General features: G+C 38.9%; 1 protein-coding gene across 1 annotated transcript in view; it reads left to right on the top strand.

Moving 5' to 3' along the window:
- Positions 1–673: 673 nt before the first annotated feature.
- ATP6V1A (ATPase H+ transporting V1 subunit A) overlaps positions 674–5,651 on the top strand; it is a 53,051-nt gene continuing 48,073 nt past the window's right edge. Inside the window, exon 1 of the mRNA XM_057696240.1 lies at positions 674–800. The gene's annotated coding sequence lies outside the window, so the exon portion shown is untranslated. The remainder of the gene's footprint in view (positions 801–5,651) is intronic.

Genomic DNA, 5,651 nt, shown 5'->3' with positions numbered 1-5,651 from the left:
GCCCTTCCCCCTCTACTTCAGGACCTCCATCTTTCCACTGGGTTCCGCCCTCGGGCGTCATCTTCCTCCTCCCATCCCTTACGACACAACTGGTGGGGCTCGCCCGGTAGGCCCGGGCGGTAAAAGCCGGAATTTTCCACCCCTCCCTCTCCGGTCTCGCTTTAGCAAGATCAGTCTTCCCCGACCCTAGTCTTCCCAGCTGGTGGTCTCCAGAATGACCTTCAAGCGCTTCCAATAAGATTTTATGAATCTGATTCCTCTAAATGTAAAAAGAAGGCTGTGGAAGACTTAAGTAAATGAGGTGCTTGTAAGGCAACGTAATTAACAATGGGTCGGGTAACGTGGCTTCAGTCCAGCACGGTTCAGTTTTGACATCACATGATTGCCCCATCTCCTCAAGCCTGGGATTTTACCGGCGGGCCCCGGGGGGGGGGGGGGGGCGGAACTTTATCGCCATTTCCGGCCCCTAGACCGCGGAGTGAACGTCACTTCCTTAGCAATGCACTTTAACCCTTTCCACGCACGCCTCATGCATTGCACTTTACGACAAAATCTTTGCGGCCTTTTTTGTTTTTCTTTTTTTCCTAAAATCTAATCGCAAGAAAATTAATGTTCAAACAATCCGCAAACACACAGGCCTCGGGGATGCAGCAAGCGAGGTTGGGGGTGATGGGGGCGGAGCTCCAGGTCACGTGACTGTCCAGGCCCGCCCCCCTCTGCAGCTGAAGACTTCCCCTCCCGCAGTGACAGAGCGTCTGGGTCGGTGATCGGTACAGTTTCTGCACCTCGCGCCCCGGCAGGTGAGCGGCCGCCCGTAACCGGCGGCTGGTGGGGATAGAAGGGGTGGGAGGAGGGGGAGAGAGAGAGAGAGTGAATGGTGGCCTCTGCTGTCCCGGGATTCCCCCCGCTGTCATCCTGCACCGGCGAGGATCTCATTTCTCCAGTTATCTTGACCCTCGGACCCCCTCTCCCCCCACTGTGGTCGCCCCTGTAACCTAGGGGTTCAGGTGTCTACCTTTCCCGGGGCTGGGGGTGAGTGCGGCCATTATGGCTCCCCATTGCAGTCTTTGGGGCTTCGCGTAGTGGGATTGGTTCAGGCATTCCTCGGGGTCTGCAATAGCCGCCAGGTCTCTATCCCCAAAGCCTATTCTTTAGCAGAGGCCTTGTAAGGTCTTTGCCTTCAGCCCCGGGGCTGGGGAGCGGGGAGATAGGAAAAACCCCCGGAGGCAGAGGCGTCTCCTGTGAGACAGGCTTGGGAGAGAATGTCACCGATGTGGCCCTCACCGCGGAGTCACTGTAAAGCTTGCTTCTAAATGTGCATTCTCAGTAATTCTGAGTTTTTATCTGACATCCCTGCGAGAGGCGTTTTATAGATGTTCACAAGCTTTGAACAGGTCTGGAAGGGTAAAAGGTGGCCGTTTACCTTTCTCTTCTCTGATTTTATGGTGCAGAAAGGGAGAGGAGAGTTGAAAGAATAAAGATACACTAGCTTCAAAACAGGAGATGTTGGTAATGCGACAGTCTAGATTGAATGGGAAGGCGTTGAAAGACGGTGTTGCGGTGTCGTGATCTGCAGGAGACGAGGTTAGATTATGGAAAAGTGACTTCCCTAAAAGGGAAGTAATTCTTCAGAAACTTACTGGGCTGAAAAGATAATTAAACCAATGTTTGACCATAAACTTAAAGGTAAGGGTGGTCGAGATATTGCTGACTTCATATTTTCTGCCTTTGACATCCTCTTGCCATTTCTCAAGTCCTGCTAAATTGCCTACTAATTCCTTGACTAGTGGTAAATTTATATTAAGTAGCATTTGTATCCCTCCTTAGCTTTCCTCATTTGTAAAACTACAGGTGACTTCTTCAGATTTTGATGAATAGTATTTTCTGAAAATGCAGAAAAGATTGCTTAGGTTTTTGCTCAACCCAGTGTACTCCCATTTCACATGTAATGTAATAACCAGTGTTTTGACCCCAAACAATGTGCCTAGGGAAGAATGTTTTTCTGTTTGGGGTTAAACTCTTGTTTATACTGCAAAGCCAAGAAGTCCCTTGATTCTTTTAAACTGGGGCTTACAGAAATTACAAATTTGATTTTTAAAATTTAAATTACACTTTTTCTTAATCTGAAAAATCATAATCTCAGTTAAGCCTTAGAGTTTTCTAAACCATGTCATTGAAGAATCCATTAGAAAGCTGAAAAATGAGGAAGATGGAATCATTATCTTTGAGTGGTGGGTGTGACTGACTTATTTTTGTTTTTCTGGTATCTTCCAGATTCTCTACAATAAACTGGTCTTATTTTGTTAAGGGGAAAGTTAAAATTCTAGAGTAATAGCAATTTAACAAAATATTTTATAGTAAGTTCAAAATAGAGAAACTCACCTATTGATGCTCATTATGGAAAACATAACCTTAAAGATCTTTCTTGCTTTCTCTAAGTAATGAAGAAGACCACTAGTATGATTTAGTGTTAGCATTTTGTGCATATGACCTATATTGGACAACAGCATTAATCTGTTAAGATGTTTACATTTCAGTATGCCTGCAACCTATATAAATATAGTTTTATCCATTAGTTTATTCCAGAGTGAGGTTCCTTGGTCTCAAGAGGAGAGGAAAATGTAAGCAATGTTGCTTCCTTGCCCAGGTGACATTCCACCAAATAAGAGGAATTCTTGAAGTCCAAACCAGTCCTGTCTGGGTGAGACCAAAATGGGATAGAGAAAACAGGCTACAAAGGATTGAAGAACCTCAATGTGAAAGAGGTTAAATGAGTTTGCAATTTTACTTCACAATTCCCCTGATTTTAGGGAACTTAACAAAAACAATAATTTAGACCACTAATGAAATCTGAAAGATTGGCAGCAGGAATTGGTGACTAAATTGCTACTAAAGTTGAATTTGAAAAAGAGCTTTGACATTATACGCAATTTACACGCACAAACAAGTGATTTGAAATGTGGAAGCCATTTCTGAGACAAGCTTTATCGGTCTGTGAGTATTATATGTAGAAATCTTTTTCTTTCTCTTTTGGCTGCGCTGTGTGGCTTGTAGGATCTTAGTTCTTAGTTCCCCGACTAGGGGTTGAACCCCGGCCCTGTAGCAGTGAGAACGCTGAGTCCTGACCGCTGGACTAACAGGGAATTCCCTATGTGTAGAAATTTTAACATTCATCAGAGAGTTGTGTTGTAGTCCAACATTAAATGGCACAGAGGGGCTTTTGTGTTTGGGTCCCTGACACCTTTTATGTGCTTACTCTGAGGTCTTTCTTATATGTTACTGCCTTTGTAGATTATGGCCACCACCAAGAATGCTTTCTTCCTCTGTGGACAGAGCTAGGCACTCACTTGTGTAGACTATTATACAATATTTTATATTCTTCTATTTTCATTTCTGGCACATTGTAGTTAATTACTGTTTGCTGGGCTGTTCCCTAGTAAACTATAAAGTTCCTAGGAATTCAAGGACAGTGTCTCTACTGTTGTGTCTTTAGCACCAGGATGCTGAAGTACTTGATAGACATTCAATAAATTGTTTATTGAATGAGTGTTTGACAGTTAGACAGGGAGATTAAACTACTTTTAAAGTTCTTGCAGATCATAGCTCCTTCTAAGGTTATGTACTAGGTATTAGCTTTCAAATATAAATTGTTAACGGTAACCATCCAAATCATGGTCAATAGAATAGATATAAACCTCAGATGGACTTTATTAATGTAGTGACCAACTTATTTTCACAACATATATGTTTGCAGCATGTTTGGATGATAGAGAAGGGAAGAGGAGTGAGTTGTACTTGATGAAAAAGGGGCCATGAACAGGCTACATGTGATATAGCGCTAGACTAAAAGTCAGATCATTCAGTACTGCCACTCTAGCTATATGCTTTTAAGTAAAGTTGGGGTGGGAGCTTATGGTTTGTTACTTAGGAATCTTCCTGTCAAGGGTGTTATGATTTCAGGTGAGATAAACCGTAGGTTATCTATGTGAAAGTATTTTTAAAACTAAATGATATTTAAAGCAACATAGTGCAAACTTTACAAGAATAGATTTCCTGATCCTATAGACCTGGGTTCAAGTTCTGGCCTTACCACTTATTTAAGCTGTGTGAACTTGGACAATTTACTTAATCTAAGCTTAAGTTTCCTCCTGTTTAAATCTATGTCATAGATGCTATTAAATTAGATCATGAATGCAGAAGGCCTAGTATATAATTTGTGCATTTTAAAAATTAACTTTACCCATATCTAGTTTGATTTTACATACTGAACTTCTGAAGGAGACTTTTAGATATCCTATAAAATTGAGCAACAAGTTTGGGGTATGGAGAAAGGAGAAGAATTTGAAATGAAGCTATTACCAAAAATAGCAAGAAAAATATACTTCTAGTAAAGATTCTAAAATAGACTTATTAATAGGAGCTAAGAAATATCAACATAAAGCCTATTATCTTGGCAACTGCAGTGACAGTCTTTTCTACATAAAGATTTTCCAGAGCTTGTGATCATTAATATGTGGAATCAATTTAAGTAGGTATTGTATTTCTAAATTATTATATAAACATATTAAAATTGTACCAGCCTATAGAGGAAGGACTTTTGAGTTTATGCCTATATTTAAAATTTCTGCCTTCTATTCTAAATGTTTTTATATCTTATTTTTATCCTCATTTGAAGTAGACCTAGAAATATAGAGAACACAATGGAGACATGAACTAAAGTAAAATTTTTCCCTTTCTAGATTGATGATTCACAAGGAGTAGTGGTTTTGTATTGGAAAATATCAGTAAATTAAACAGTAATTGAAGTGTAGCTATCATGAGTTTATGTTTCACCTTAATTCTGAAAAAAAAAAACAAAAAACTCATTTGTTCTAAGGAAAAATTTTATTAAGAGATTATTGAATAGTCTCTTTACTGTCAAGTTTTCTATTATAGTGAAATAAATTATGATCAGTAACTATGTTTTCCATTTGATTTTTCTGTAGAGACTTTAAAAGTGTACTATTTCCTTTGTTTCCTGTTGTGAACAGAAAGTGACTTTGGTTTATATAAGTGTATTCTTTTATGTATATATAGTATACACATATTATATATATAGTAAATACATATACATGGTGTGTGTGTATTTATAAAGACAGCTGAAATAGATGTATATTTTCATAGTAATGTCTTTATTTTTACCTGAAACTATTAAAGTCATCTTTGGAATTAGTTACTACTGTGAATAAAATTATCTAATGATTAATTTATTTGAAACTCCCCTTTATATTTGTTCGTAGTTAGCTATGTTTAATAAATTTCACAACAGCAGTTAGCTTTCAAAAATTGATGGTATTTATAGGTATTTGGAGGTTTAACCTATGATTTTTTTGTTGCTGTTTTTTGTGTGTCAATATTATGACTCGCTACTACAATAAAATTTTCAGTGTTGAATCTTAATGCTGTCTGTAGAAACTATTGTTCTTTTGTTGACAAACCTTTTTAAAAATTGTATCAACAATATGCCATGTTTTATTTCTTTTCTGAAAAATAGTTAAACTTATTTCATTGAAAATAAAATGGGTAATGCATGATATAATGCAGAAGAGCCCCATATGTGCTTCAGCAATGAAGAACAGCCAGACTTTATGTTTTGTTTTAGTTATCTCTTA

The sequence above is a fragment of the Hippopotamus amphibius genome, chromosome 10 (assembly GCF_030028045.1).
Source record: "Hippopotamus amphibius kiboko isolate mHipAmp2 chromosome 10, mHipAmp2.hap2, whole genome shotgun sequence".
Lineage (NCBI taxonomy): Eukaryota > Metazoa > Chordata > Mammalia > Artiodactyla > Hippopotamidae > Hippopotamus > Hippopotamus amphibius.
This window is presented reverse-complemented; position numbering and strand designations above follow the sequence as displayed.